The following is a 12,052-nucleotide window of genomic DNA, read 5'->3' as shown; positions in this document are numbered from 1 at the left end:
TTGTCTTAGGTGGAATCAAGCTTCTTGAATGTTCTTGGAGCTGCAGCCGTCCGAGCAACTTACCACCCACTTTCCTTTCCTGCCTTTTATGTGAGTTAATCATATTAACAATTTCTTCAGGTACAGTCCACTTTCATTCAAATCTCTGCTCACATCCAACCTTTCTTTCCTCTACAAACTCGTTAAATGTAATAGCATCTCATGATTCTGTGCTCATTACTAGAACTCTATGTTTGAATCCCTCCAATCCAGTTTCTTTTCCTGCCACAGTATTAAAATGGCTTTTGTCATCCCTGGTTTGATTGTGACATATATGAATCATATCTTTTGTCCCCAAAGTTCTGACTTGTAGAGGTTTTCAGAACTGGAACATATAGATCATCGCCAAAAGAAACCTATGGTGACTTCATGCCAGTAGCTGGAACCTACGATGCACCACCTGAGCATGTCGTGAAGGAAGTTTCAAACAAGGCAATTAAGAGAGAATTGAATTATTATCAGGCAAGGAAGAATATGTAGTGCTACAGAGAGAAGGCAGAGAGGGTCACACAAATATTATTTGGATTATTGTGAGCAGTTTTGGACCCTTAATTTAAGGAAGGATGTGCTGGCCTTGGAGAGGGACCAGTGGAGATTCACAAGAATGTTGCCAAGAATGAAGGAATTGTCATATGAGGAGTTCTTGAGGATTCTGGATCTGTATTCAATTAGAAGGATGAGGCTGAATCTCATTGAACGTTACAGAACGCTGAGAAGCTTGGATAGAGTGGCTGTGGAGGAGAAGTTGCGATTAGTAGGAGAGACTCAGCCCAAAGGGCACAGCCTCAATGAAGAGATGACCCTTTCGAACTGAGGTGAGGAGGAACTTCTTCAGACAGAAGTGGTGAAACTGTGGAACTCATTACCACAGAAGACTTTGGAGGCCAAGTCATTGAGTCTGTTTAAGATAGAGATAGTTTGACTATTAATTAGTAAGGCGATTAAAGGTTACAGGGAGAAGGCAGAAGAATGGTGCTAAGAAACATATCATCTATGAATGAATGGTGGAACAGACTCAATGTGCTGAATAGCCCAATTCTGCTCCTTTCTCTTATCATCTTAAGAGTGACAAGAAGAAAATTGCTCAGATCGCATATGTATCAGGCATTATTTAGTTTAGTTTCAAAACTCAGGAAAACTATCAAGATTATTAACGAGAAGTTTAAACTATGTCAGTATATCTGACTATCCCATTAAAAATGATATATCCTGCAGGATAGGAAAACATATAATAACTCTACAGAGTGTTTTTAAAGTCCCGAACCCTTTAAACAAGTCAAAAGAATAAAATAACTTGCTCTGTTTGGGCCTCTTCTGGCTTTGACTTTTTTTTCTGCTGGGTTGGTTGCAGCAACTTCCCTAAGATGACGTCCGACCATTGAAGTAGTAGGGTCCTGACCCAACACCAAAACCCAATCTTTATATTAAATAATAAATTACATATTTAATGAAGGATCTCAATGGATTCTGGCAGGGACCCTTTGACCTGCTTGGAAGACCAGGCTCAAATTAGAATCTGTGGGAAGAAAGTGAAACCTTGCCAGCTATGTCATGCAAAATAAACTGTCAGCCTACCTGTCACCAAAAGGGCAGGATTAAAATCACTACCTTGGGGATCCAAGATCATGGCGATCTAACAGGTATGCCTTGCTGAGCTCTGTACCATAACTCAGGCAAAGTGGTGTGTTTACCCTCCCCAACAAAGCTATTTTGAAGAAAATCAATAGTTTAACATTAATAGAGTTGCTAGATACATTCTTTTAGTAAGGGAAGATGACTAGAGGCAAAGGACAGAATAAATCGCAACAGGCAGAATACTCCCCTGCAGTATCGGATATGCCCATGGCCACACTGCAGCTTCCCCTGAAATCCCAATGGACTCATCTACTCAACAAGACCTGGCTGTGGAGATTGCAAAACTCTGGGAGAAGATCAAGGCATCGATTATAGAGTCGTGCCAGGCTACAACTGATCTCAGCCATGCTGCAGAATCTTGAGCAGGAGCTGCAGAGTCTCAGGAAGCAAGTGGAGAAGGTCAAGCAGTGGACCGCGACGTCAAAGACCACAGTCGAGTCCTTGGCAGGACGTATCCAGGCCCTGGAGAAGCAGGTACGTGCCTTAGTAGACCAGGTCGACAACTTCGAGAATTGAGGTCAATGAAAAGTCATCCAGGTGGTCAGGTTGCTGGAGTGAGAGGAAGGAGAGCAGTTTTTCGAAGATTGGCTGCCGCGATTTCTGGGCTGGGAGACTGAGACAGGTCAGATGCAGATTGAGAGAGCTCACAGGTGGCGGTGCGCAGGGCTGGTTCGACCACCTCCCCCGTCCAGCCCTAGTGTGACTCCAGTCCTACAAGAACAAACAAAAGGTAATGGAAGCCTCCAGATTGCTGGAAAAGGATCCTCAGGCCTGCGGCCGTGATCTGTAAGAGGAAGTCCTTTGAGGTGAAGAAGAGGCTGAGGGATCTGAATATTCAGTATCCATCAGATAACCGGCAGTGCTCTGTTTTAATCATGAATGGTCCATGCATGTATTTGACTCCTCAGAAAAAACAAAGATCTTTTTTGGACACTTTGAAATAGACCGGATGGTCCAAAGGACAAAGACAAGAATAGTTCTCTTTTCTTTACCCTTTTTTATTCTCTACCTCATGTACTACTCCTTTTTCTTTATTATTTTATTAAAGAAAATGTTGTTGTTCTTTTTTACAGTGATAATTGAGGTCAGTGTAGGGTTGGGAATGGATGAAGTGCCCCCTTCTAATTTCTTTGCCCATAACACCTATTTTGTTGTTTATCTTTCGCCTGAGTTTGGGGCGCAGCTCAAGCCAGAAGGAGTTCTGGAGGTGTATGTGGATAGTGTAAGCGCCCCCTGTAGGCAGGGTGAGAGTCTCCCATCAAGTATTTTTTGTATGTTGTACAGGTAATTGGTTTAGTTTGCTGGTTTTTAGTAAAGGTAGTTTTTGCAAGTTTTGTTAATGTAGTTTTAGTGTGTGCATTTTTTATACACTGTGAGTCTCCATTTATTTACACTCAGTGCATTGTGAGTAGGGTTCACCCTTTTGGGAGTTCAAGAGTCTCCTCAAATGGTGCACCAGGAGTATTAAGGGGAGTCACTCGCTGGTCAAGAGAAAAAAAGTACTCTCAAATCTCAGGAAGGAGAGGATTGATGTTGTCCTGTTGCAAGAAACCCATCTTGATGAGAAGGAGCACCTAAAGTTACAGCAGGGTGGGTTTGATCAGGTGTTTTTTTTCGTCCTTTAACACTAAGAGCAGGAGAGTGGCTTTACTTGTCCAGGAGAGTCTCCAATTTAAGTTATTAGATCAAGTTAAAGATGAATATAGGTGGTTTGTAATTCTTGAAGCTTAATACATGGGGAAGAGTATGGCATCCTAAATATTTACTGTCCCCTAGCACACCCCCTCAGATTGCTGACATGCACTTTCTAAGTTGATTGCCCTTGGAACGTGACACATTTATTACAGGGAGAGATTTTAATTGTCTTATGTACCCCACAGTGGATAGAATGCCCAAAGATCCCCCAAATATGTCTTTGCAATCGAAGCAATTGGTTTATTTATGTGTGGAATTGGGGCTGGTGGGCATTTGGACATGTCTCCACCTTACAGATAAGGACTTCACCTTTTTCTCTAATCCTCACACGTGTTACACCAGGATTGACCTTTTTCTTGTACACTCGGTTTATCTGGATTTGACGACGCCCTGTAAAATTCGAAACATAGTCATTTCCGGTCATGCAGCAGTGTATTTGGAGCTTGAGATTAAGGGCAACAGAACAGGTTCCCGGTATTGGTGAATGGATCCTTTTATACTTAAGGATAGTAAGTTTGTCGAATACTTCTCGAGTGAGTTCAAAGTCATCTTGGCTATCAATTCGGGTATGGCAAGTAACTCGTCTATACTCTAGGAGACTGCTAAGGCCTACACTAGGGGGATAGTTATCTCTTATTTGGCTAGCCGGCAGAAACAGAAAGGAGAGCAGCAACACCTGCTTGAGGCATGGTTGAAAGCAGCTGAGACAGCGTATTTTGATAGGCCATCAGTGACTAAATTGCAGCGAGTATACAGCCCTCTGGGTTGCTTTGAACTCCATGCTCACTCAAACAGTGAATAGAGAACACTCTTTCATGAAACAAAGGCTGCTTGAGCATGTCGATAGGCTAGGCAAATATCTAGCATTTCGACCAGCAAAATGAACGCCCTCCAATCCATTATATCAATTAGAGAAGGCACTGGGATTCTTCCATGTGACTCTAAAAGGACATTTTGGAGTTTCTACTCTGAGATATATTGTTCAGAATGCTGCAAGAATAAGTGGGCTAAAGATGGAGCTTTTTTTAAGAACCTGGATCTTCCAGGTGTGATCTCAGAACAGGTGTCTCTTCTTAATGCCCCCTTGACAGTGCAAGAGATACAGGAGGCAGTAAGACAGCTCCGAAGTGGGAACGCACCCAGCCCTGATAGTCTCCCGGGTGAATTCTACAAAGAATTTATAAATATCCTGTCAGGGTTGATGCTGAGTATGTATAACTATTCATACAGTCATGACTGCCTCCTGCCATCCCTGAAAAAGATGAACATCTCTCTCATTCTCAAGAAACGGAAGACCCTAGAGGACATTGCTTGGTATAGGCCCATTTCGCTGTTAAATTTGGACTTTGAAATTTTATCCAAGACACTTGTGTTGCAATTGGAGAAGATGTTGCCCTATATTAAGGAGAACCAGATGGGTTTTATAAAGGACTGTAAATCCTCCAATAATATTAGAAAATTAGTGAATGTGGTCCAAGTGCGTCAGCAACGATTGGTTCAGAGTTTGGTGAACTCGATAGATGCAGAGAAAGCATTCGATCGGGTGGAGTGGCCATACTCTTTTTATACTCTGGAACTATTTGGTCTAGGTGAGGTCTTTGTCAGATGGGTGGACGTCTTGTATAGTGATCCTCTAGCTGCGGTTCTCACCAATGGTGTAAGATCGAGTAATTTCAGTATTGGTAGGGGCAGTCGGCAAGGTTGTCCCCTTTCACCACTACTGTTTATGTTGGCGATTGAGCTGCTGGCAGAGGCTATCCGTAAGGACCCTAACATAGCTGCCTCAGAAGTGGGATGAAGGACACATAAGATTACATTATATGCAGATGATGTTCTCCTCTTATTAAACCTGGCAGTTTTTGTACCCCATTTAATACAATGTATTAATTTATTTGGCTCTTTTTTCGGGATATAGGATCAATTTTGCAAAGTCAGAGGCTATGCCCATGGGGGAGTTAAGGAAATATCTGATATTGAAGGTGAATTATGACTCCCCTTTAAATGGTCACTTGACAAAATTAGACCTTCAAAGATGGAAGGCTCTACTAATCTCTTGGTTAGGTCAGATAACCCTTATTGAAATGAATGCCCTTCCTCGTCTGATATATCCCATGCGAATGCTCCCTCCGATGATTCCCAGACAAACATTGCAGAGAATCACTGAACGATTTAGTTCTTTTATTTGGCATCACAGACGGCCCCTCATTAAGCTTGCAATTACCCCAAGGATTGGGGGAAGTAGCCTTTCTGGATATTAAGAGATACCAACTAAGCTTGCTTCTGTTCTCGATGAGCGACCGGGCTTGTGAGGACCCGAGGTCAGTATGTTTGGATATTGAGGCCTCCTAGGCAAAGTGCCCCCTTACTAGTCTGTTGTTTATTGATAAGATGAGGATAGTTATAGAGTCATAGAGATGTACAGCACGGAAACAGACCCTTTGATCCAACGCATCCATGCCAACCAGATATCCTAACCTAATCTAGTCCCATTTACCAGCACTTGGCCCGTATCCTGCTAAACCCTTCCAATTCATATACCGATCTAGATGCCTTTTAAAATAGGTAATTGTAGCAGCCTCCAGATAGTTCCACATACGCACACTACCTTCTGCATGAGAAAGTTACCCCTTAGGTCCCTTTTATATCTTTCCCCTCTCACCATGAAACTACGCCCTCTAGTTCTGGACTCCCCCACATCAAGGAAAAGACATTGTCTATTTATCCTATCCATGTCCCTCATGATTTTATAAACCTCTGTGAGGTCACCCCTCAGCCTCCAATGCTCCAAAGGAAAAAACAGTCCCAGCTTCTCAAACCCTCAACCCTAGCAACATCCTATAAATCTTTTCTGAACCCTTTCAAGTTTTACACCATTCTTCCAATAGGAAGGAGACCACAGTTGCACACAATATTCCAAAAATGGCCTAACCAATGTCCTGTATAGCCACAACATGACCTCCCAGCTCCTATATTCAATGCTCTGACCAATAAAAAAAAGCATACCAAATACCTTCTTCACTGTCCTATCTACATGCAACTCTACTTCCAAGGAACTATGAACCTGCATTCCAAGGTCTCTTTGTTCAACAACATTCCCTAGGACCTTACCATTAAGTGTATAAGTCTTGCTAAGATTTACTTTCCAAAAATGTAGCACCTCACATTTATCAAAATTAAACTCCGTCTGTCACTCCTCAGCCCATTGGCCCATCTGATCAAGATCCTGTTGTACTCTGAGGTAACCTTCTTCGCTGTCCACTACGCCTCCAATTTTGATGTCATCTGCAAACTTACAAACCATACTTCCTATGTTCATATCCAAATCATTAATATAAATGACAAAAAGTAGTGGGCCCAGCACTGATCACATACTCCACTGGTCACAGGCCTCCAGTCTAAGGAACAACCCTCCACCACCAACCTCTGTCTTGCGAAATTCTGTATCCAAATGGTGAGTTCTCCCTGCATTCAGTGAGATCTAACCTTGCTAAACAGTCTCCCATGGGGAGCCTTGTCGAACGCCTTACTGAAATCCATATAGCTCACATACACCGCTCTGCCCTCATTAATCCTCTTTGTTACTTTAAGGGATACTGTCAGAATCCAATCATTATTAATACAGTTGAAGCATTGAGAGCAATGCGACAGAGCAGGGGCAGTTTATCTAAAACCTCCTTTCTTAACCCTGTAGTCGGTACGCTGGGATTCCAGGCAGGGATGAAGGACCCTGGATTCAAACTGTAGGCAACTAGGTAATGTTCCTGTTTGGGAGACCTGTTTGAGGGGGAGGTCATGATGTCCTTCAACCAAATGAGCCGCAAATATGGATTGCCCAGCAGAGAACATTTTTGCTACTTTCAGGTTAGGGACTTCATCCAAAAAAAGACTATGCTTGTGACCCATTTCTATAGGTCTGACACAGAGAGGAGAGTGCTTCATGCCACAAGCTCTCTCTTGGTTAGTGCTCGCTATCAGCTACTGGGGTACAATGTCTTGAATGATATTGAGCTAATATGAGAGGCCTGGGAGCAAGAGTTGGGAGGAGAGATCCCATCAGAGACATTGGAGGGCACTTGGGAGAACACGAGAAAGATCTCAATCTGTAACATAATACATGCCATGCAATTGAAGGTTCTTCATAGGGTTCATTTGGCCCCAGATCATCTTGCGAAATTCAAAAAGAAAGCGTCTCCAATATGCCCCAAGTACAAAATAAACACAGCTACCCTCACTCATTGTTTGTGGTAATGCCACAAGCTTCATAGGTATCGGAGCTCTGTGGCAGGATAATGGAGAGGATCCTGGGGACCAAAGTGATGGCAGATACAGTCTCCCTGCCCTTGGGCTTGCTGAATTTATCTTCCTTACACACACTTGGGAAAAAAGCTATTTAACATTCTCACTTTCTGTACAAGAAAGAAAATTTTGATGAGCTGGGTGTCTGAGAACCCTCCAGGCCTGCAGGGGTGGCATAAGTTAATTATGGAGCATATCCTTTTGGATTTCCTCACAAACGTGGTACACCATAAAGCAGAGCTTTTGTATAAGACAAAGCAGCCCTTTTGAATTACCTTTTGAATGACTTGTTTGCCATTTTAATTAGGGCATTTGTTTAGCCATGTTGATTAGGTTCAACGAGCCTTGTGTCCTCGGAGGAAGAATCTTGAAAAAATACAGGTGTAATAATTAATTCTCCCAAAGGAGCAGAATGGCAATATCTATCTATTTATTTATGTATGGATTTGTAGTTAGTGAGTGTAGTTTTGATTTGTTTTGTAGAGTAGGGTATTGTAATTGTTGTTATAATTTAAAATGGTTATATTTTTGTAATTTTGTAAAGAAAAACATTTCTCAATAATCTAGAAAAAACACTACTTCAGGGATATTGAGTATAGAATTGGGACATCATGTTGTGGCTGTACTGGATCTTGTAAAGGACACTTTTAGAATACTCACCTTTTCTGAACTGTTCAAGTTTAACATCTTTCCTATAGCAGGAAATTTGTTAAACTTGAATGGTTCAGAAAAGATCTGCAAGGATGTTGCCAGAGCAGCGTGGTTTGAATTATAGGGAGAGGCTGAATAGACCGGGGCCTTTTCCCTGGAGTGTCGGAGACTGAGGGTGATCTCATAAAATCATGAGGGGCATGAATGGGATGAATAGTCAAGGTCTTTTTCCCAGGTTAGGGATGTTCAAAACTCGAGAGCATAGCTTTAAGGTGAAGTTGGTGGGGGTGGGGGTAGATTTAATAGGGATCTGAGGGGAAACTTCATACAGAAGGTGGTGCATGTGTGGAATGAGCTACCAGAGGAGGTGGTGGAGGTGGGTACAATTGCAAAATTTTTTTTAGATTACTTAGTGTGGAAACAGGCCCTTCGGCCCAACAAATCCACACCGACCTGCCGAATCACAACCCACCCATACCCCTACATTTACCCCTTCACCTAACACTATGGGCAATTTAGCATGGCCAATTCACCTGACCTGCACATCTTTAGACTGTGGGAGGAAACCGGAGCACCCGGAGGAAACCCACACAGACATGGGGAGAACGTGCAAACTCCACACAGTCAGTCGCCTGAGGTAGGAATTGAACCTGGCTCTCTGGCACTGTGAGGCAGCAGTGCTAACCACTGTGCCACCGTGCCGCCCACAAAAGGCATTTAAAAGGCATGTAGATGGGCACATGAATAGGAAGGGTTTAGAGGGATATGGGCCAAATGTTGGCATTTGGGACCAAATCATAGTTAAAAATCACACAACACCAGGTTATTGTCCAACAGGTTTAATTGGAAACACTAGCTTTTGGAGCGCCGCTCCTTCATTGGTGGTTGTGGAGTATAAAATTGTAAGACACTAAATTTATAGCAAAGGTTTACAGTGTGGTGTAATTGAAATTATATATTGAAAAAGACCTGGATTGTTTGTTAAGTCTCTCATCTGTTAGAATGACCATGTTGGTTTCAGTTCTTTCATATGTACATTGCAAAGGTTTTTTTTAAAAAGTTACATTCTCAAGTGAACTTTAACAATTGGTGTCTGTCAGCCCAGATAATGTATTGAAGGTGTGAGTCCCCAGTATGATACTGTCTGTGGCACAATGTTTAGACTGATTCTAATTTTTTAAAAAAATTTACAAAATCTTACATGGATTCATGCAGTTTTTGAGCCAAATAAAATAACTCTGGAAGTGCAAATTCACTCCACAAATTTGTGTGTGGTCTGGGGAGGCTCATGGGGAAGGGGGGAGAGTGGGGAATGAGGGCGCAGGTTGAAGTGTCTGTGAGAGTGTGTGTGTGTGTGTGTGTGTGTGTGTGTGTGTGTGTGTGTGTGTGTGTGTGTGTGTGTGTGTGTGTGTGTGTGTGTGTGTGGTGCAATGGGGTCACCGGTAGTGTGACATGAACCCAAGGTCTCAGTTAAGGACATCCCCATGGGTGCCAAACTTGGCTATCAGTCTCTGCTCAGCCACGTTTCGTTGCTGCCTATCCTGAAGTCTGCCTTGGAGGATGGTCACCCGAAGGTCTGAGGTCGAATGTCCCAGACTGCTGAAGTGTTCTCCAATTGGGAGGGAATTTAGATTGATTGGCGAGCTGGGCAGAGAAATGGCAGATGAAGTTCAATCCAGGCAAATGCAAAGTGATGCATTTTGGAAGATCAAATTCAAGAGCGAACTATACAGTATGTGGAAAAGTCCTGGGAAAAAATGATGTACAGAGAGATCTGGGTGTTCAGGTCCATTGTACCCTGAATGTGGCAAAGCAGGTGAATAGAGTGGTCAAGAAGGCATGCGGCATACTTTCCTTCATCAGACAGGGTATTGAGTACAAGAGTTGGCAGGTCATGTTACAGTTGAGTAAGACTTTGGTTCGGCCACATTTGAAATACTGCGTATAGTTCTAGTCATCACATTATCAGAAGGGTGTGGATGCTTTGGAGAGGGTGCAGAAGAGGTTCACCAGGATATTGCCTGGTATGGAGGGCTCTAGCTGGGAAGAGAGGTTGAGTACATGAGGATTATTTTCATTAGAAACACAGAGATTGAGGGGGAATCTGATTGAGGTCTACAAAATCGTGAGAGGGATAGACAGGGTGGATAGCAGGAAACTTTTCCCTGAGTGCGGGACTCAATTACTAGGGGTCATGAGTTTAAGATGAGGGGGGGAAAAGCTGAGGGGAGATATGTGTGGAAAGTTCTTTATGCAGAGGATGTTGGCTGCCAGCGGAGGTGATAGAGGCGTGCACAATAACATCATTTAAGATGTATCTGGACTGTAACATGAATGGACAGGGAGCAGAGGGATACCAACCCTGAGAAAATAAGTGACAGGTTTAGATAAAGGATCTGGATCAGTGCAGGCTTAGAGGGCCAAAGGGCCTGTTCCTGTGCTGTAATTTTTTAGATTCCCTACAGTGTGGAAACAAGCCCTTTGACTCAACAAGTCCACACCAACCCTCCGAAGAGCAACCCACCCAGACCTATTTTCCTCTGCCTAAAGCACCTAACACTATGGGCAATTTAGCATGGCCAATTCACCTGACCTGCACATCTTTAGACTGTGGGAGGAAACCGGAGCACCCGGAGGAAACCCACGCAGACACTTCTTTGTACTTTGTTCTTTGAAGAGACAGGGTAGTGGCTACAGCTAAAGAAACACAAAAGGAGATGGTGATCTTTTTCATGTTCTGACGCAAGCACATTTTATGGATCAATCATCCATTGTAAATTATGTTCAGTTTAATTTTCTATTGAAGTAAGTGAAAGGAAACTCAGGTGGGGTGAATAATAGCGAGGTGTTCTGAAGTACCAGCTTCTTGCCCACATTGAAAGTGCATACTACTCCAGAGTGGAGAGAAGGAAAGATTCATAAGTGATGGATGAGGAGAGGAAAGAAGGAATGCTTTGTTGAAAAGATAGTAATACAGAACTTTCTATTTTGAATTCCTTGAAAGAGGGCAAAGTTAAAAATCACACAACAGTAGGTATTAGTCCAATAGGTTTATTTGGAAGTACAGGCTCCTTCAGTTAGGTAATTACCTGATGAAGGAGCAGCACTCTGAAAGCTTGTACTTCCAAATAAACTTGTTGTACTACAACCTGGTGTTGTGTGATTTTTAACTTAATTACTTCATGTTATTCTTCAAGTGAAGGGTGTGAAGATAAGGAACATATATAGCTTGTATTTCCCCTTTGTACTATTGCACCCTTCTTTATCTTGATATATTCCAATATATGATGTAGTCAATGAAGTATTAATGTGTAGCCATTGTTATAATATAGGAAACATAGTAGCCAATTGTAAATAACAAACAACAATGAGCTAATCTCTTTTAGTAACATTGGTTGAGGAATAAATACAACATCATGCATACCCTCCTACTCCCCAAAAACAATTGCATGTGACTGTTATGGACACCCAAAAGTACCATTTGGTCCTCAGGTTTAATGTCTCATTCAATAGCATTGCAATATAATGCCAGCCTTACTATGTGTATAAGTTCTTGGAGGGCTCTTGGATTCAGTCTTGTAACTCAGTCAAGATTACAACCCACTGATCTAAGGCAATGAAAAAAATAGTAACCACGTATTTCTAACATTTGTATTCATGTGCTTGCTGGTATTAGTTTCTGGTTTTTTTCTGCCTGAAATCCTTAATTAATTAAACATACCCCCTTGGCATAAAA

At 42.5% G+C, this 12,052-nt stretch overlaps 1 protein-coding gene across 7 annotated transcripts in view; it reads left to right on the top strand.

Moving 5' to 3' along the window:
• fhit (fragile histidine triad diadenosine triphosphatase) overlaps positions 1-12,052 on the top strand; it is a 1,150,076-nt gene that overhangs the window by 747,718 nt on the left and 390,306 nt on the right. The window lies entirely within an intron of this gene.

Source organism: Hemiscyllium ocellatum, chromosome 14 (assembly GCF_020745735.1).
Source record: "Hemiscyllium ocellatum isolate sHemOce1 chromosome 14, sHemOce1.pat.X.cur, whole genome shotgun sequence".
Taxonomy (NCBI): domain Eukaryota; kingdom Metazoa; phylum Chordata; class Chondrichthyes; order Orectolobiformes; family Hemiscylliidae; genus Hemiscyllium; species Hemiscyllium ocellatum.
Note: the sequence above shows the minus strand (reverse complement) of the source record. Positions and strands in the feature narration are given on the sequence as shown.